The sequence below is a fragment of the Rhinolophus sinicus genome, linkage group LG10 (assembly GCF_036562045.2).
Source record: "Rhinolophus sinicus isolate RSC01 linkage group LG10, ASM3656204v1, whole genome shotgun sequence".
NCBI lineage: Eukaryota > Metazoa > Chordata > Mammalia > Chiroptera > Rhinolophidae > Rhinolophus > Rhinolophus sinicus.
This window is the reverse complement of record NC_133759.1, coordinates 22,838,614-22,859,196: the sequence shown is the minus strand read 5'-3', so window position 1 is coordinate 22,859,196 and position 20,583 is coordinate 22,838,614. Positions and strand designations below refer to the sequence as shown.

Sequence of the window (20,583 nt, the reverse complement as noted above, 5' to 3'; positions counted from 1 at the left end):
TTCTAACATTTGAATAGGTTACCATAGTTCTCTGCCCTTCTAGGTGGGGTCCATCCCATGTCTGGAACAAAGATACTATGGAACGTCTTGTGGCTGCCACTCCCATTCCGTTCCTTTTCTTTCTGAAAACCACTGGACATTAATTCACAAAGGAACCTCTTCAGATTGCTCTTTGAGCTTATGTTTATGTGGCCCATGCCTTTGACTGGTGGGCAAAACGTGTCTTTGATTTTGTTTGAGAATGCTGATCAGCATTTATTTCATAGCATTTTTTCCTATGGCAGTTTCATAAGTGTATTTGTAGAATAGAGCAATTGAATAATCTCTGAATTTAAGAGTCCCTAAGCACTCATTGACACCTTCTCATTTGGGGCGTATTGAGCTTAAAAACAGCTTTTTATAAAGTCTCTAAATTCCGATTTATACTTTAGACATGAACATCCCCATGGATCGATTGGATGGAATGAATGTGCTTTGTACGGATGCTTCAAGACTTCCACGAGAGATTTCTGTTGTTCTGAGTTTCTTTCCTTTCCCCTTTAATGTGAAACTTACATTAAAATAAACCTTTTGGATTAAAGGCACTTAACCTCAGTTAAAATCACTTTTGTTGGTGCACAAATTATATTGATGTGCTCATTGGTTCTACAGCTGAATTTTACTGGCTTAATAATGAGGAAATTCATATTGTAGGTTGCCCTGTGTACTTGGGAAATTACATAAAAATCATCATCAGGGCACTTAATGTCTTTCTAATTTTAGTTTATTTCTTCATTTATTCCCGAGTTACATCCTTGCCTGTTACTGTGTTTCCAAGGTTTGCTGTGATCGTTTTTGTTCTGCTCACCAGAGATGTGCATTCACCCCCCCCACTTTCTCCTTTGGCCCCTCCACACACAATACCTAAAGAGCCCCCCCCCAAAAAAAAATTAAATAGAAGGCTGGGAACTTCATATTTTTAATATTTAAAAATGTCATCAGAGCTGGAAACTGAAAATCTGCTGTCCCTCCCCATTTGCCAAATGTTAATGTTTTTCTGCATCCACCTGGGAGATTAAAACAAAAAAATTTCTTTTGGGCACCGGCAGCCCAGTGAAGTCAGTGACACTGTGGGACTTGAAGCCCATTAACACTTAGGCTGCAAAGGAAGTATTAAAATTCTTTCAGCTTTACTAACACATTTCTCCTTGCAGCCTGTCTCCTGGAAAGGGGACACTCAGCACATTCTCACCTTAGAAAAAGGAGAAATTTCCATTACACAATGGGACAGAGCAGAAGAAGGAACAAAAGGCTTTGGAGGTAGCATGACTTGAGTTCAAATCTGGCCCTACTGGACTTGTCTCATCTTGGGCAAGATGTGCAATGTTGCTTTTACGTGGGACAAACTAACCTGCAGCAGGGACATTATCACAGCAACCTTGCTGGATTGTTTTGTACATTGGACATTATGAGGACAATGCATTGAGCATTATGGTTGGCACACAGTAGGTGCTAAATAAATGATAGCTGTTCTCTCAAATTCTTCCTCTAGTGGTGATACAAGATCTGTTGTGTGCTCTTGTTGCTGCTACCACAGCTGTTTTTTATTTTCATAATAAGCCTTCATCCCCCTTCAGGAGAAGAGTGTCAGACAGAAGCTCTATTTGTTTTGAATTGTTTATAAGGCCACAGTGTAGGTGTACAGTCCCAATATTAAGTCACAGCATTGAAAGTAAAGCTTGAAGGCATAGTTTCCAAAATAAATATCCACCTTTCACAGCTACTATAAACTGGGAGGCAGATCTGCCCGGAGATGCTGAAACATGTGTAATCAGTGAATGGGACGGGATCTTGGTATCGTGGAACCCAACGCCATGGGGAAAACCAAACTGGGGTGTTAGAAAGGACGCCTGGCCCCCTTCCTGCATCAGTTAGCTCAGGGTGAGGCCACTGGGGTCTCCCAGGTGGTGCCAAACCCATACTGAGTTGCTGAGGAAGAAAAGTCTCCCTCCCTCCCACCCTCCTTCCTTCCCATCATCCACTTCTTTCATTGCCCATTTGGGAGGAAGGCCAGGTAGGACATCAGTGATAATAGGATAGTTGATGGTCACAAATTCTTTGCCAACAGCGAGCCTCCCAAGACTTCAGGTCATCCCATGTGGCAGGTAAGATAGGAATAGTTTTCTTATCTTTAGTGTCCTGAGATTCAGAGAGACTAAAGACCTACCTAAAGTTACACTGCTGGCTTAAACCTATGGGTCCTACCTAATTCCAATTCCCAGTATATACACAATGGAGTTCTTCTGTGATTTTAGTGCTACACAGTTTTCAGTACCGTGTTTCCCTGAAAATAAGACCTATCCTGAAAATCAGCCCTAGTTAAGATCTCAGCCAGGTGGACACATTGAGTACATTATGACGATGTTCCAGGAGAAGATGACATGACTGTATTTGAATAAATGTAGATTGTTGTATATGAAAAAATAAGACATTCCCTGAAAATAAGCCCTAATGGAGCAAAAATTAATATAAGACCCGGTCTTATTTTCAGGGAAACACGTGGTATCTTCACCTATCTTTGCTCCCAAATCATATTTGCATACATGATTTGATTTGATATATATACTAGTTTAATACATTATTTCCCCAAGTGTAAATTCTGCACACAGTGGTATGAGACATAATTTTAGGAAGTATTGAATTTAGCATAGAATAATATTAAATCATACAGTGATAAAGTTATTCCCTTTTCAATATTTAGTCTTTTTATTACCAATGAGAAAATCTCAGTTTGATGCCAGAACAACCTTAATTAATACCTCTTGAAACTTTGCTAATCTCCTTTTTTATGCAGAGAGAGGACAGGCAACCATAGTAGTCACGACTAAATTGTATTTGTTTCAGAGTTATGCAAACTGTTTCTTAAATGTCCAGATAGTACATATTTTAGGTTTTGCAGGCCATTTGGTATTTGTTGCAAATACTTGACTCTACCATTGCAACGTGAAAGCTTCATGAACGAGTATGGCTTTGTTGCAATAAAACTTCGTTTACAAAAACAGGCAATCGACCTGAAAACCCTGATTCTTTTCCACCCTTACCTCCTCTTTGTGGAAAATGAAACTATTTTTCTCTCTGTAGTAGTACTATAAAATTCTCTAAATTTTATTTAAGCAAAAAAATCCATTTAGACAGAAATCATATGAGCATAGTGACCTGTGAGTATGTGAAAAACCGCGACGGTAGTACTGGAAGGAAACTTTGAGAAAATCTGTTTTTCTGTGTTAGCTGGTAAAGTGTAATAGCGCAGAGTCTGGGGAATCCTCAGCCCCCTCAGAGCCCTTGTAATGCCTCAGTTGTTGGCCAGTAGCCCACTAACCTGCCTCTGGCTTGCTTGTGCCTCTCACCCCTTCTCCCATCCTGAGGTGTGCACAACTCAAATATGGGCAGCTGGGTCTTGCTTTTCTTGGATCCTCAGGGTACAATGAAGGGTCGATGAATGAGTGGATCTGTCAGTGTGGGATTCAAGCATCCAGGCAAAAGAGTGGAGGGAATATGAGGAACGAGGGAGATCTCCGGCTGCACTGTTTCCTCCCCGTTCTGAAGACTGGCTGGTAGTGGCTTACAGCACAGACTTGAGGGGCAGTCTGTATTCAAAGCAGACCTCTCTTTACTTAGTTCTGTGTCATCTTGAGTATGTTATTTAACATCTCTGTGCCTCCAGTTCCTTCTCTAAGAATAGTACCTACCTCATATGGCTATTAGGAGGAATAAAGGAATGGACTTATGGTAAGAACTAAAGACATTTCTTAGCTAAGTGTTAGCTCTCGTTCCTCTTCCTCCTGCTCTGATAATGACCCATTGTGGCCTTCAGAGAATGGCCTATTTCATCATGGATATGGTCCTTAGCAACTGTACAGAACAGCTAATGCTCCTCCCAGCCCAGTGGTCCATTTACTCAAAACAAGAGGTACTGTTAAATTTGACATTTGTCCTTGGGGGGCTCAGATGTAGCACCCACAAAGCAAAGTGTCAGCTCTGAGCCAGATGATCCCATGTTGGGATTCATGGCCCTTCAGAATCAGCTCCACGTGTATCAGCATTGGCAGGGCCCTGCACAGCTGGCTCAGCCTGCTGCAGCCTGCCCAGGACATTGTCGTGTTCTGCTAAATGCTGCCACACACACACACACACACACACACACACACACACACACATTGAGTACACAGCATGCGCGGTCGGTCATGTGATATGGCCTCAGGGTGTGCGTGCTGTTCTCTCTGCCTGGGATGCCCATCCCCTACTCTCCCACCCTGCTCATCCTTCAGGTCATACCTCTCCTAAACACACACACACACACACACACTTCTCTAGCCACAGAGCTGGTGTGACTCACTCTCACTTCTCTACAGTGTGACACATTCATGGCACCTCTGTTGGGTGACTTTGAAAGTCAAACTTGTGTTTAAGTCCAGGAGATGGGTAGGGTGTGTGTGTGTGTGTGTGTGTGTGTGTGTGTGTGTGTGTGTGAGAGAGAGAGAGAGAGAGAACAAAAACACACAGATGTGTCTTAAGGACAGGCACAGTATCTCATTCTTATCTGGGTTCTCAATGAGAAGCCCAACGCCTTGTACTTCATTGAAATTTATTAAATGGACCAGAGGAAAAGAGTACTTGAGGATTAAAAATTCTGAAGCAGGAACTTTCGCCTGATCTTTCCAAGAGTTAGAGATTTGAATTAGGTCCCAATGACATAATGTGAGTGTTTTTGCCTTTTCCATTTTGCCGTCTTCTCTAATTTTGCACCATATGAATGATACTAGCATAGTCCCCCTTTTAATGCATGAAGTCTTGACCTTGTTTGTTCCATGGGAGACGTAACCAGATAGAGTTTGTAATAGGTTGTAACAGAGAAGATTTGTTTTCTCTCAAAACTATACACACCTACACACTCTATTTCTTCAAATCTATAATTTGTTAAGGCACACTATTATGTACCACTAAAAAGAAAATGGCAGCCATTAAACTAAGACACACGGAAGATTGTAAAACAGGTGGCAATTTCGGAGAGGGACAACAGGAGAAGCCAAATATCAGCCCTGTAAGAAAAGGAAGCATCTCACATTCTAGACTGGAAATATTCTATGTTTTCATCTTGAGCTATTTTTCATTCTGCTTTAAATAGACATTGATAAAACCTCAGTGCCCAAAGACAATCCCCAGCACAGAGCGCTGGCTGAATAAATATGCAAGTACTTCTAAAATAGCTGGCAGAGAGCCCTTTGTTTGGAAACAAATGTCTCCTTGAAAATAGCAACCCGAAATTCTCTTGCAGTCCCTGTGTTCCGGGGCGATGAACATGGCCCTTTAAGTACCTTCTCCCAGTGACAGCAATTCTCTGGAGGGTGGCTACCTAAATTGCTCAATAAATCCATGCATAGAGTGCGGTCTGGAATTTGCTCTTCTTGGAGTGGTAGTGAGCACTTAAACCGTCTCTCCTCTCCCTCTGCCCTCAGAAAATATTAACTATCACAGTCAGGTTATTTTTCTCATCCTTCTCCCTTTAAAGCTGGAAAAGAAAGCATTGATCAATTATCCGATGAACTAGATTAATGGAAACAGGCATCATTTTAGTACTGGAACCCAATAGAAAGAACACCCTCTTTTCTCAAGAGAAGGAGAGTGTGTGTCACAAGCACACACTTAATTGTTCCAACATTTTATTTTACCAACATAAAATATCCCCATGATTTTTTAAAAACTCAGGTTGTTTTGTTTTCAAAGTGATTTTAGGACAGAAATATTTTGATGTTGGAGAAGGCAACCCTCCCCACCCCATTTTTCTTTGCTTGAGGGAACATTTTTTTAATAAAAAAGATCACTTAGTCAGACCTATAAACATTATTTGGATTCAGTAACATTGTTTAAATATTAAAATAGAACTAAGGGATTCCATTGGTGTTTCAAAATGGACCCACTAAGAAGCCAGACATGATAATAAAGCCCTTTCAAAGGGAAAGATGAAAGTTGCTTCTAGTAAACTCTGTTGACTCAGGGGATTTAATGAGGACAGGAAGAGAATCAAGTGCAAAATGTAATGAGTGAAGGATTCCCACTTTGTGTCCTGAAAGTGTCGGGGAAAAGCACTTGAGCAATTTCAAACTGAATGGAAACTTGGCTGTGGTGCTCATGGACTTTGAGATCTCAGAAATGTGGAAATATGCAGACTCAGAATATACTCCCCCCCCCCCCCCCCCCCCCCACCAATGGATACAGCCCAGTGAGTTATTTCAGGAAGAGAGACATCAGGGCTTCCTCCCACAGGCTTTTAGGGCCAAGTAAACACTGGGAGATGACTTTCCCCACATTCCTCAGGATGATGATGGTATCCAGCTCTACAGAATCCAAAGCCCCATTTTGTTTTCACAAATAGTGCCTTTTGCATGGCTCTGTATTGCTGGATAATAATTATTTCCATCAAATTGAAATGTGGTGCTTTACTCCACCAGAAAGGCTAACATTAAAAGGCCCGACAATACCAAGTGTTGTTGGCAAGATATGAAGCAAGTGGAACTCTTATAGGTTGCTGGTGGAAGTATAAATCAAGCCAAAGTTTGGAAAACTGGCAATACCTCCTAAAGCTAAACGTACAAGTGTGACCCAGAAATTCTACTCCTCAGAACAGCCTCAAGAGAAGCATGTGCATAGGACCACAAAAAGACATATACAGGAATGTTCACACCAGCTTTATTCATAATCGCCAAAAGCTGGAAACACACATATGTCATCAGCAGTAGAATATGTAAATAAATGGTGACAAATTCAAATAACAGAATATGCACAGCAATTAAAAAGGAACTAACTACTGGTAAATGTGACAGCATGGATGAATCTCATACACATGATGGTGAATAAAAGAACTCAGAATAAAACAGAACATTTTATATATTTCCATTTGTGTCTAGATTAAAAATGAGCAAAGCTAATCTATGTGATGGAGGGAACATGGCGGTTACTTCCAGGACTTGAACAGGGCACATGGGAGCCTTGTGGAGTGCTGGACACTGGAAAGTTTAATTGAGTATGTATATAACAATGTATGGATGTTGTACCTCAATCAAAAAGAAAAAAGATTGAAATGTGGAAGTAGTGTTAGAAAGGGTCATGAATTTGTGTTACCACAGCTGAGAAGTGTGTTATCTTCTCTTTAGAAGAATCCTCCTCTCTTTTAACACATGAAAATTTCTTCAAGAGGTGTTTTGACCTTTCTGCCTTTTGCTTTTTCCTGTGATTTGAGACCTTTATCACTTGCCACTTTGAATGAGTAAAGCGCATCAGAGATGGGATTTTATCCCTGATTCACTCTGAGTTCTTTGAGGATGGTTATGTAATACCTGTAACTGCATCAATCTACCTAAGGAGCTTTTCCCTTTGGTGGCATGCCCTGCAAATTAATAGCCCATGGATCCGTTTACAGCATGTTGTGTTTTGGAAAACTGGTTCAGCCATCAACTAATAAACAGCTTTTAAAAAAAGATAGTATAAGAATTACTATTTTTATATGTTAAATTATCAGTAGTCTCAGTAAATTCCTCTCAGCTTTGTAGTCAAATGTGATCCAATGTAGAATCTAGTTTAATAATTAGTTGACTATCCCTTTTTTATAATTAAAAAAAATAAAAATTAGATGTCTCTTCATTTTGATTCATTCATTAAAGCCAAATAGCACTTTAAAGTAGTAAGTGATCAAATGGAGACTGGTTTAGAGACGTTAACGAGAAGGTGTGTCTGGTAGAATAGACAACTTTTTTTTTTTTTTTTTTTTTTTTTTACAGCCATCAGAGGAATTTCTCTGTGAGACTGTTCACATTTAAAGAAAAAGTTCTGATTTACAGAAAGCCCATCTTAATTTTTAAAAGCAACCAAAGGCTTGAAAAAAATGTTAGGCTAATTGACTTAAGGGAATATAGGAAAATAAACCTTGGAGTCAGATTAGAGCACTGAGGTGTATACATACTGAAGAAGGACCCCCATTTGGTTCTGGTGCTCCTGGTAGAGCAAAAACGGGAGGTCATCTGTGGCAAGATTCTTAGTGTCCACAAGCTGAAAACAGCCTCCTTGTTCAGGAGAACCACGGGTTTTTCCAGATACTAATGTTGGCGATGAATATCTCGCAGGGGTCCTTACAAAGAGAGAACTGGGAGATGTTATTTAGGATATCCTTGACATTTTTCATTACTCTCCCTTAGGACATCACTCAGTGTAGTTAAATCCTGTCTGTTTTCCAAATTAGAATAAAAAGGGCTTAGAAAAACAGGGCAATCATTATGACCCTAGACCCCAAAAGAAAAACTGTGGACATGACACTGAAGAGAACACAATAAAGGTTGTCACCTCAAGACACGAGTTGTTGTTGGCTCACCTCCTCAGTCCATTTCAAAGTTTATCATTTAACAGCTCTCTCCTTCAAATACTGTCATTCTGGGTATCTTCTCAGTTTCCATTTGATTTTCCCTTTTATGGTAAAAATCAACTATATTTTAGAACATTTTTCTCTTTACTAAGGTATAATTTACCTATCTTAATGATGCAGACCTTAAATGTACTCTTTAATAAGTTTTGATAAATGTCTGTATCCTTCTAACCACCTTTCAAATCAAGATGTTAAAAAGATCCTTTCTAAAGGAAACTTCAGGGGTTGTAATATTCCATATCTTGATTTGGGTGGTAGTTGCAGTTAAGGAAAACTGTTCTGTTGTCTATCACCAGAGATTAGTTTTGCCTGTTGAACTTCATATGCCTGGAATCTTACAGTATGCACTCTTTTGTATCTGGTATCTTTTATCTGTTACGATGTTTGTAGATTTTTCCATATGGGTGCATGTGGCAATTGTTTGCTTAGTAGTACTCCATTCACAGATACGCAATTCTCACCTGAATGGATGTTTGGGTTGTTTCCAGTTTGAGGCTATGATGAATAAAACTGCCATGAACACCCTTGTGCATACTTTGTGGAAAATGTAGACACTTCTCTTAGATAAATACTCAAGAGTAGAATAACTGAGTCATAAGGACACATGTGTTTAATTTTATAAAAAATGGCCAGCTTTCCAAAGTGGTTTACCTACCATTTCATTTCACACTCCATCAGCGGTGTTTGAGAATTTCAGTTACTCCACATCCTTGCCAAACCTTGATATTTCAGTATTTTTAATTTTAGACCTTCTACTGGGTATACTGTAGATAGCTCGTTGTGGTTTTGGTTTGCATTTTCCTAATGACTGATGACATTGCATTTCTTTTTAATTTAACAAAAAATGGGATCTGTTATTAAATTAGAAAATAAAAAAACACAAAACTATGAACAGTTTGATCTCATAGTTATAAAAACACAAAGTTTGGAAGATACAGCTCAGAGTGTTAAAGGCTCTTGTTATATTCTTTTTTTTGAGGTTATCTGTATTTCTGTTTTCTTTGTTAAGTTCAGTGCACATTTGTTGTGTGATAAAGAAAAGCTATATTTTTTTAAAATGAGGTTAACTCTTAGATTGATGGAGATAGAACTTCTGTTTTCCTAATTGTCTAACACTTTAGGCTAAGTAACATTGGTTATTGACAATGCTTTAGATAGAAATGGTTGAGAAAATAAATGCCAGCACTGTTTTGCATTTGTCTGTGTCTCCAGAGTGGAACAAATCCATTCCTATACATTTAGACATCTTGAGGATAACATCAGTATTTACCTCAGTTTAATAGACCATAAACCCAGAGGTCAGCAAACTTAAGACTGTGAGCCAAATCTGGCCTGCCGCCTGTTTTTATCAATAAAATTTTATTGGAACACAGCCATGTACATTCATTTACATATCATCTACGACTGCTTGCCTGCTATAACAGCAGAGTTGAGGAGTTGTGTTAAAGACCCATACAGCCCGCAGAGCCTTAAATATTTACTGTCTGGCCCTTTACAGGAGAAGTTTGCCAACCCCTGCCATAATCCATTCACTCTCTTTAAATTTTCTGTGTTAATTCAAACACTGGTTATGAGAGTTAAGTTCCGTGCCAAACATATGTGCAATTTGTAACTGCACCTTCATTTCTGTCCAATTCATATGAGCTACTTAGTGGTTATGTACTTTACAATCATGTCATGATAATTCAATAGGGACTACATCTAATTCAACTTCGGACTGAAAATTCATAAACAAATCCTCTCCCTGCACCACCCCTCAAATCCTTTCATGTTAGGTGCAGGAAAAATAAGAGAATTTTGTTCTGGATAGAAATGCAGCTAATTATAAAACCATGTACTTTTTTAAACACACACAGATGAGAACTTAAACATCCAAATGATAACTCTTTTTTAAAATAAAACAGCTAATGACTGTGAACAAATGAGCTTGCTTTTCTTGTCTAGAAATTGACTCTGAAAGCAATTCTAGAAGGAGAGAGAGAAAAATGCTGTGATCAGTGGCACCAGAATTGGAATGGGTGGCATTTCAGGATAACTTCTCTTTGTCTAAATGGTCATGTTATATTAAACGCAATACATTATATATAGTGAAATGCTTTAACATTTACATCAGCTTATGACAAACTTATTACCTTTCACTGATGCCTTTTATAAACTATCAAATTAAAACAAATATACTTCAATGAACTAGCATGGGGTCCTGGTCCATTTTAAAGATGGACTCCAAGGCAGAAATTTTGTAATGTGTAATATGAATATACATTCCTACCCTTCCCACATCTAAGGGAGTTTGTGAAAACAAAGGGAGCATGAAAAAAACTGTGAAAGTGCTTTGACCAATCACAGTGCTTGAGAAACAGAAGATAGAGTTGTGGTTAATGTTATTGGCCCAAGGCTGCAGAGGAACCACGGTCTGGGACTTTCCCATCAGATGGAGTGCAGGGCACTTCTTTTCTTCTGAAACTCACATCACCCAAGACTTCCCATCTGTACAGTGAAGAGCCTATCTCCAGTGTAGAAATGTGCCTCTGTATATTCTTGTCCCAGCAGAACTTCCACAACCTACTTAGCTTTCAAACTTTGCTCATCCAAAAGATGCAACCATCTTTCCTAGAGTTTCCTCCTAGAATATAATTATATGGAACCGGCTGGTGGTGGTGGTGGGGTGCACCAAACATCACCTCGCATCTGAACTCAGCACAGAGATACCTGCTTCAGGGATGAATCAATACGTGTGTTTTGCTGCTGCAGGAGCTCACAGAGTCTTCTGAGTTATTCCTAGTGCCTCTGAAAGTTACTAGGATGTCTGGAAAGAACAAAAATGAGATCCACTGGGGCTTTGGTTCTGCTGGACTGTAATTCATTAATAAATGGAGAAGAGGTCCGTGCAATAGGCATCAATATACCCTCCATCGTCTAATGTGGTAGCAGTCTGTTAAAAAGCACTACACTGAGAATCCCGAAGGTGAGAACTAGAGTCTAGCCTTGCCCCTAGCTAGCTGGGGGACCGTGTGCAAGTCACTTAACCTCTCTGGGTACTTGTTGTACACATCTGTAAAACAAGAGCACTGAGGCCATCAATGATTGGCAGGATCCTTTCCAGACATTGCACAATCTGAGACAATAGACTGTAACATCCCTTTAATTACAGTCGAGAAGACCTCTTCTTTGAAAACCATATTTGCTTCCAGGACACAATTGACAGTGAAACTTAATTCATACTGTGTGCTCTGTTCCTAATAAAGTAGGCAGAGAGTGGTTAAGTGGTTTTGGAACATAATGATGTGCCAGGATTGACTTTTCTCACTGCTTTTTCTTCATATGTCACCTTTTTTTTTTTTTTTTTTTTTATGTGGGGAATCTCTGAACATTCCTGTCATGGCCTGCTATAAAAGAGTATCACCATTTTAGAGATGAAATACCTGAAGCACAGAGAGGTTAATTACCTTGCCCAAGAAAAGGTATAAAATACTTTAAGCAGAAATAGTTGGGAGGAGGAGCTGAATGCTTGGCATGGGCGATAAGAGAAGTAAAGTTGTAATGCTCTATTATACAATTTCTAGGGATCTAGCATGGGTATGTAGATTTAAAAATCCATGAGAAGATTTGTACTTGCTCTGTCCCTAGACTGCCCCTGAACCGTAATTGGAAAGAGGAAAACTAAAAGAATGGGTTTAAACAACCTCTCAGTAGGGACTGGGCATATCTATGAGTAGGTGACAATATACACCCATCCCCACACCCCAAGGCCCAGGCAAAGCCCACTCACCACTGGCTTCCCATCTTTCACTTAAAAGATTCTGTACTTAGCAGTAAGGTTTTCTTTATACTCCCATGAAAATAGAAGTTCTCCAGGGAAAGGTGGCAGGTGAAATCACTTTTTGATAGTTTAGAGGAAATAAGTGTTGGCTCCTATTTTGTCAGCACATTTGGAGGAGGAAGGAACGGAAAAGGATATTTGAGGGCGCTTTGGAGTAGGAGCAAAGATGGAGAATACTAGGAAGGTCTGGCCTGGAATCAAGTCCAGTCTCGAGGCACCGTACTGGAGAAGTGAGAGGTCTGTGGGTTCTCTCAGAGGTCCCCCGGCATCTCCATTCCTGAGGTGCCCTGTCCTGCCCTCCTCGTCCACACCTACAGTAGACTCTGTGCTGTGTTTCGGCGTTATGGCTGATGGCCCTAGATTCTTGGCTCAGGGCTCTGTACATAGAGTAGGAGACCCAGGCTGGTGGGTCTCCAGTTTCCCATCCAGGACATGGCACTGGAAGAGGAACAAGTAAACGCATGGTCAGGATCCAGTTTGTGTTCTACATTTTTATGGTGTTGTCTAGAAGGTTCTCTTGGTCAGCTGAGCTCATATTTAACACATAGAAATGTTTCAGTTGGTGACAAGTTTGCTCAAAATCCCAATGTTCAACACATGGTGGTATCATAATAAACATGTGTCTGAATATGTTCAGAATATCTGGTTTCTAGTAAGTTCTGCCAACATAATCAGAAGCATTATCTCTTTACATAAGAGAAGATGAGAGATGTAGGCCCAAGGGGATGGTTCTCTGCCTTTGTTCCTTCTTTTTTTTTTTTTTTTTTAATTTTTATTGGGGAACAGTTGTTTTTCCACAACCCATCAGCTCCATGTCAAGTTGTTTTTCAGTCTAGTTGTGGAGGGTGCAGCTCAGCTCCAGGTCAAGTCGTTGTTTTTCAACCTAGTTGTGGAGAGCACAGCTCACTGGCCCATGTGGGAATCGAACTGGCGACCTTGGTGTTATGAGCTCTGACTCTAACCATTGAGCCAACCGGCTACCCACCAGGTGCTCAGCTCCAAGCTCAAGCCGCTGTTTCTCACTGGTCCATGTGGGAATCGAACCAGCGACCTTGGTGTTATGAGCGCTGCACTCTAACTACTGAGCCACTGGCAGCCCACCCTTGTTCCTATTTGATTTCTGGCGTCTTGCAGGATAAATCAAGTCCTTATAAATAGGAAGATTTTTTTCAGATACAGGGTGGGGGTGGGCAATCATTGTTTAAAGGAGGTGTGGGGTTAAGATTTTTATAAAGTGAATGATTCTTTTATAACATGAGCAATCACTTTCAGGTAGTGGGATGTTGGCAAATATCATGTGAAGCAAGCAATGGAGATACTATTTAAAATCCGATTTAAAGATTCAGGAATATAAGTTGGATAGAACTAAAATGACTTGGTTAATGTCAGTGGCTAATAGTGGTTGTGCCAGAAATAGAACCTGGGTGTCCTGATTCTGAAGGGAGTTTCCTTATTACCATAGCATCCTGCTCTTGGGAGCACATTTTCACCAGCTGAGCCAAATAAACTACAAATTAGAAGCATCTAGAAGTCAGGAACCATGTCTGCCCCATGTACTTTATACAGTTCCCTCAAAAAAAGCTTAAAAATGCTTTTTGAAAATGATGAGAAAATAGCTTACCTATTACTTTCCTATTTGAATAAAGAATCAACCCTCACACTTTCAGAATTGAAAGGGGGAAAGAATAACCATAAAACTTCTGCAGTGATTTTCACAAACTCTTTTTCTCTTGCCCAGGACCTATTAGTAACATGGCATAATTTTTTAAATGGGCCATTTTTAGTAATAGAAGTAAGGAGAAAAAAACTCTCATTCCCATTCCCATGTAAAGTGCAGTTTGAAAACTGTCTCTTAAAAAGCTGTAGCATTACTTCCTATGGGCAATGCCTAAGGCTGATGCTTACTTCATTTTCTGTGGGGTGTCGCTGCTCTGCCCTCAATACAGAATAGGTGGCTCATTGTAGCTAGGAGGGAATTTGTTTAAAAAGTGAAGGGATTTCTTAAGGTTACCTGAGAAGCATTTTGAAGTCAGAGCTAAATGGAACGCTGCCTTTCCCTCTGCACAACGTGTGGCTGCTGCAGACACTTTCCGAGGAGTCTGAGCTTGGCTACTCACCTGACAGTTCTAATGGAGTCAGAAAGACGTGCTCCCAAATCAGGATGACCTACTTTTGTTACCACGGCACCCAGCTTAAAAGTTCATTTTAAACTAACTCCTTGAAAAATCAGATTGAACAACAACAACAAAAAAAGGGTAAAAAGTGCATTAGTACTTTTAGGCCTCTTTAGTCAAGGTGTTGGTCAGGAAAAGAAGATCAAAGGATAATTTAATCAGAATCTTTTCCCAGTAGGAATTAGGGTTAGATTTGAAAAGCATCAGAAGCTCCACTCTTACCACCATCTTCTCCATCTTGATTAGAATAAAGATGAGGCTCCTAAGTAATTTAGTATGTCTTTTTCATCTCATAAAAGTAAGAATTAAAACCACAGATGAACAAACACCTTCAAAAGAAGTTCACTCACCCTCTCCCCCTCCCTCTCTCTCCATTTTGAAAAGGTTTGCTTTTATGGCTCTGGGAGTACATTCAGAAATTATACTTTATGTGGAACTTTTTCAATTTTCAAACTTATAAAGTGTTCTGACAAAGCTCTTCAAAAAGTCCACATACTTGTGGTGTTAAATGAATGGAATGAAAACACTCGGAAATCTTTCTATCATGAAAATAAAATTCCAAGGTCGCTGGGTTATCCTGTCTATCTTGGGGTAAAACACCCAACATTCACTCGAAGGCAGAAACAAGATAAGCAAAATTAAAGCTTGGTGTCATTTTGAGGTGAGAGAGAGAAGACAGAGTGGGTAGAGAGAGCTGTTGCAGAAGAAGTAGAGAGGGGACAGGAGGGCTAAAGTAGATATTTATGTGACATCAAATCACCCCTGTCTCCTGTTCTCAATCGCAAGTTCCTTGAAGCCAGATATTTCACCTCCATTGTCTTTACAGACCCCTGAGAAAATAGTTTCTGGCTCGTGCCTTCGTGAGTTCACTCAATTTTTTACATATTTCCTGAGTATTTACTGTTTGGCCTTTCAACAAAAAATATTTATGTGTGTCTACTATATATATGCCAGATGCTGTTTTAGGTGCTGAGAGCCAACATTGAAGAAGTCCTTGATGTCATGAAATTTCTGTTTGGGGTGTGGGAGAGGGTAGACAGATACAAGTAATAAGTAATTTGATGTAATGTACCAAGTGGTCATCACTGCTTAGAACTCTGTTGTGCAATATGGTAGCCAATATATATGGCCACCGAGCACTTGAAATATATGGAGAAACATAAAGCAGAGCATTATGGGACTGATAGAGGCTATGTGATAAAGGCTGGTTAGGGAACCTCTGGCATGGTAACATTTGGGCAGGGACATAAATGAAATAAGGGAGCGGGCCAGGTAAATATCAGGGAAACAGAGTTCCGGGCAGAGGGACAGCAGGTGCAAAGCTCTGTGCTCACTGTATGCTGAGGGTCGAGTGGTAAAGGAAACAGACACAGCCCTGGTCCATGCTCTTGGCACTTTCATTTTACAGGTCAGGTAGACATTAAACTAGGAAGCAAAAAAATATGTATATAGTAAAACAAATGAGTAGGAGAAAGGACTTAGGGTGAGTTGATGAGAGAAGACCTCAGTGAGGAAGTAGAAAGTCTGAAAAGGAGCTGACTATGCAGTACAGGGAAGAGGCCATTACAGGAAGTCGGGACAGCATGAAAGAAGGTCTTGAGGTGGGAATAAGTCTTATGGGAACCCAAGTGAAAGACCGGTGGGGCTGGGCATAGTGAGTGAGGGGAGGAAGTGGTCCAACATGCCATTGGACAGGCAGCCAGAGGCCAGGTTGTCAGGCTCTTGTAGCCGCCTTGAAGGAGTTCGACTTTATTCTCAGTGTAATGTGGCACCATTGATAAGTGATAAACACTGAGCAACATGATCACATTTGCAGTTTTGAAATATTGACTGGGTGGGGGATGGGCTGGAGAAGGTGCTGGGAATGAAAGTGGGGGAACCAGTTAAGAAATCCAGGCAAGAGATGATGATGGCTTGGACTGAGATTGTGGCAGTGGAAATAGAAGTGAAAAATAATATTTGAAGATACAGAGAAGTGGATAGATATTGATAAATAAATTGGAGATAGAACCAACATGACATAGCACATAAAAGGCCCATGGATGGGTGGCTCTGAGTTCTCTGGCCTTCAATACAATTCTCGAAGGCCAATTTCAACATTTAAAGAGAACAGGATGATATCTAAGCTGATGCCTAGAGGTGTTCCCCTTCCTCAAGTGGGTCCCTAGATTTCCATGGTCCATCACTAATAATTTTAGTGATGGAGTTCTGCTAGTGAAGGTATTACATTGTTCATCAATGACCTTGATAGAAACCCTTATTTGTGGTTAAGCTTTCACTGGGTGGATGGTTTTGTGTGTGTGTGTGTGTGTGTGTGTGTGTGTGTGTACACACAGTTACCTGGGAGCAGGGTGTGTGGAGATCCAGCTTTGGTGGAGACTTACATTGGGCCAGGCACAGTGTCGGCTGTCTTTGATAGGCTACTTCAGTTCATTCTTAGGACTGTCCAATAAGGTTGACACCATCCAGCCCCTTGTGTAGGTCAGGAAACTAAAGCTCGGAGAAGGCAAGGCACTTGCTTGAGGTCACAGTAGGTCTGTGGCAGGAATGATTCCCTCCCTGACCCAAATGTGCAGTGGGAATCTTCAGTGTCTACTCTAACAAGCCAGACTTCCAAATTCTAGTTTTCTGTGGTAATTAAGTGACCAAAATTTTGCATCTCAGTCCTAACATTCACTGGTCTAGCATCATACCTCAGTGAGGCAAAGGCTCTAGAGATTCCCTGTGATCTGCCTGCTGATGTCAGTGGTGGGCCTTTTGTGACTCGATTTCTTCTGCAGTGGGACCTGGCTTAGAGAACTTCAATTGAGAAACTCTGAAAACGGTAGTGAAAAGTCATTGTGTGTTTCAAGTAAACCAATTCCCTTTAGCATAGAGGTCAAGAAGGCTGGGCTTTGAAGTTGGTTAGCGGTGGGTTCAATTCCAACCCCAAGCTATCTGGGAACTGGAGTTCTCTTAAGTACACAATGGGTGTAAGTAATATGCGGTGAGAGGATTTGCTTGTATATGATGCATTTCATCCAGAACCTTCTAAGAAAAGGCTAAGTGGAACAAAGGACAATTACTATACCTTTATGTCTCAAGGCAAGGAGGGGTTCTGGAGGGTAACTAGATGTTCTTAGCATTCCTCTAACAAACCTAAATGTGATGATTTCTCCTTGAGTGAATAAAAATTAACTAGGTAATTATCTTTGCCTCCACAGAACTTAAGAGAAAAAGCAAAAAATTTGCTCTGTAAACCTCAGAACAAAAGCCTTTTTCTCACCCAAATTTCTTGCTGTTTGTTTCCTTACTTCAGTTTCTCTTATTCAAAGCATAGTGAGCATTGCTTTTGCTCCAGCAACAAGGCTCCTCACAAAGCTGGGCGGGAGGCCTGCAGATGAGGTGCTCCAGAAGCTCAGCCAGAAGCCTTAAGAAAATGCTTGCCAAATGCTGATGTTTGACTAATTGGTAGTGTCTGGGGAGTTGGCATCAGGAGAAAAGAGGCTGGTGAATGTTGAGGAAGGAAGAAAGGCAGACTTGAAACCAAGCGTCGAGGTCCTGGAGAAAGCCTGGCCAACATGGAGTCCAAGGAAGTTTGTCAAACAGTTATTAAATGGTCCATTAAACCCCCGAAGGACAGACAGCGTGCCCAGGTTTCCAGCATTAGCTCTGGTGGCGTTGGACTGCTGGCGGGGAGATTCAGGTTCTGAGTGGAGTCTCAGGTGCGCCCTCTTGAGGCCAGACAACTCCATGCAACATTGGCCCGAGAACCTGTTACTGCGTTTTAGTGGCTGGGAACTAAGGTGGTAGGTTAGAAAGAATTCCAGCACCAGCTACAAGCTGTATCTTGAACCAGCCCTCCTCTGGTGTTGGGCTGAGGTAACTCACCCACCCAGCTATTTGTCTCTTTCAAGCTTAGTTTTGTCTGGAGAAGGAATAGGGGAGGAATTGCTTTCTGCTATGTGAGTGAATACTGGCCACCTCAGTCCGTTAGGTAAGATCCCGTAAAGTGGAACCTCGAAGAGGTCTCTTTCCCTTTCCTCCTCCTGTGAGCTCTAGGTGAAAGTGCCCAGCTCATTTCTTGGGGCTTTCATATTTCATCTAGGGAAGCTGGAAATGTGTGGCCTTACAGACGAGAAAGGTTTCTATTCCTACGGGTGCACGTCTCCAGTAGGCCACTTTTCATAGGACAATCTAACGTGTCTAACTTCGAGAAGTGGGCTGGCAACTTTTAAAAGGCAGCCTTTCTTCTTAAAATAGAAACATAAAGACCCACCTCACTAGGAACCCTTCTATGAATCTAATCTAATCTTATCAAGTTCGAATTTTCTGCTCTTTACATTCTTCAGCCATGTCATTTCTGTCATATTTTTTTCTTGGTCATAGTGATCTTTCTGAAGCAAAGAAATCCAATCATGATTCGCCTGCTGAAAATTGTTCAATAGGACAGTGAGATGAGGAGGTGTTGGAATATTATTCACAGCTGATTGATGGGTGAATGGCTGCAACAGATTTCAAAAACAATTTAGCATTATTTGATCAAGTGGAAGATGTGTATATTTGGTAGCTAGAAAAACATGTATAAGAATGCTCTTAGCAACACTATTCTAAATGGCAAAATGTAGGAAACAATTCAAATTTCAAAAGCAGTAGAATTCATAAATAAATTAAATTCAAACAATGAAATATTATACAATGAAATTGTCTAGTAGAGAACATGGATGAACCTTAGGTTTCATCTTAACATAGGATTAAGTCAGAAAAATATGAATGTTTTCATTTATATAAATTTCAAAAGATGTCAAATAAAACAATCGTTTCTTTATGGATGGAAATGTGGTAAAATTAAAAAGGAAACCAAGGAAATCATAAACACAAAATTTAGAAGAGGACACCCAGGGCACCTAGAAGACCTCAAAGGAAAACAAGGTATATATACTTTGTCTTAAAAGCCTGTGATGGAATTTTGGTAGGTGATAGAACTACTCTATGTCTTGATCTTGGTGGTATTTACATGACTGTATGCATTTGTCCAAATTCATAGAACTGCACACCATAAAGAGTGAGTTTTGTTGTGTGCAAATGGTAGCTCAACTGATAAAACTGTTAGGGAAAGAGTAGGGTAGGCACACAGGTGTGTTCATTGTATTGTGATTTTTATTATGCCTTATATGTAATTTATATCATTTCATAGCTATTCAATCGACTCAAAAAAACAATTTTTAAAACCCTTCAATGGTTCACCATTTTCCTCAGGTGAGTGTCAGACTATTAACGTGGCCAATAGCCTCTTCTTTTTCTCTACCCCTGCTTACCTTTCAGCCCTCCCACCCATGGATAACCCATGGACCCCGGATACCTCTCCTTTTCCTGTCACGGTGCTGACCTTGCTGAATTATAATCATCTGTGGACTGCCCTGTCTCCGACTAGATGAAAGTTGCTTAAGTGTTATCTACCCCATTAACCGCCAGTTCTAACACATCATCTGGTACTTATTAGGGGTTCAGCAAAGATTTGTGCAATTTGTTGAGTGAGATACAGGCATCCCCTTTCATTCTGTAGGAGGAAAAGTAATGGGAAGAAATGGGTTGGGGATGAAAAGTATACATGGTGATACTTGCTTCAAATTTTCCAGGTCTACAGTTTATATGGTATACTCATTTTCTATTGCTGTGATAACAGATTCCCACAAATATAGTGACTTAAAACACTTAGTGACTTATTCTTTTATAGTTCTGGACATCTGAAGTCGGAACTGGGTCTCACTGAGCTAAAAGCCAGGTGTCAGCAGGGCTGTGTTCCTTTCTGGGTATTCTAGGGGAGAATCTGTTTCCTTGTCTTTTCCAGCCCGTAGAGGCTGCCGAATTCCTTGATTTGTGGCCCTTTTCTATCTTCAAAGCCAGCAATTGCTGATTGTATCTTTCTCACATTGTATCACTCTGATTCTAACCCTTTCGCTCCCTCTTCCACATTTAAAGGACTCTTGTGATTACATGTGTCCATCTGGATTATTCAGGGTAATCTCCTTAGTTGGAGGGCAGCTGATTAGCAGCCCTAATTCCCTCTTGTCACATCATTTAATATATTCACACATTTTGGGAATTAGAAAGTAGACATGCTTGGGCTGGAGTGAGGTGGGGTACATTATTCTGCC

General features: G+C 40.5%; 1 protein-coding gene across 2 annotated transcripts in view; it reads left to right on the top strand.

Moving 5' to 3' along the window:
* Positions 1–20,583, top strand: part of RARB (retinoic acid receptor beta) — a 668,790-nt gene that overhangs the window by 579,571 nt on the left and 68,636 nt on the right. The gene's annotated exons all lie outside the window — the stretch shown is intronic.